Source organism: Aplysia californica, unplaced genomic scaffold (genome assembly GCF_000002075.1).
Source record: "Aplysia californica isolate F4 #8 unplaced genomic scaffold, AplCal3.0 scaffold00116, whole genome shotgun sequence".
Taxonomy (NCBI): domain Eukaryota; kingdom Metazoa; phylum Mollusca; class Gastropoda; order Aplysiida; family Aplysiidae; genus Aplysia; species Aplysia californica.
Genome location: NW_004797386.1, coordinates 1,015,811 through 1,016,702, shown reverse-complemented (window position 1 = coordinate 1,016,702; position 892 = coordinate 1,015,811).

Sequence of the window (892 nt, the reverse complement as noted above, 5' to 3'; positions counted from 1 at the left end):
TACACACACACACACACACACACACACACACACACACACACAAACACACACACCCCCCCACACTCACCCACACTTGTGCACTCTTTTAAAATTGGCAGAAAAAGATATAACGGTGTAACACGTCATAATAATAGATAGCATTAATTTGTATAGCACAAATCCTCGCTCAACAGCAAGCTCTATGCGTTTCACAATCTATACTATTACCCCAGCAGAGCTGAGAGCATTCTGAAACAAACAAAAAAGGTGCAAATAGCAATTCACAGGCGCTTAAACACTAACATAATGACATGATCTTTCGCTGTCTATGGCCGGGTACCCATTCCCACCAGGGTGAAGTGAGGAAAATTTGTGTAAAGTGTCTTTCCCAAGGACGCAACGTCGGGCCCGCGGCTCGACCCCCGAACCCGCAACCTCACGATTACGCGTCCAGTAGCCTAACCACTTAAAAAGTAGAGAAGTGGGTGGTTGGTGGGTGCTCTGGTGTGGTCTGCTTCTTCTTTCCTATCAAACATCTATCGTCCTTATCTCCCCTTCTTCTCTCTTATGTTTGTTACTCTCTTGTAACACCTCTAATCTTCTGGCGCTCATAATATGACATCATGCAGTTGCAAGCGCCGTAAAACTTCAACTAAAACTAAACTAACTACTACAAACTGAAAATATTAGGTGTATCCCGAGCGCTCATGTGACCTTATGCAGTTGCGAGCGCCGTAAAACACTTACCAAAAAAACCCCCAAAAAACAACCACAAACAAAAAACCAACAACACACACACAAAACCAACAAAAAAACCAGAACCTAACATAAGCTCACCTGTTGAACAATTCTTCTGCTCTGGACCAGATCGCCAAAGTTGCCTCAGGTGTCCAGTGGAGACAACGTGTTTTAT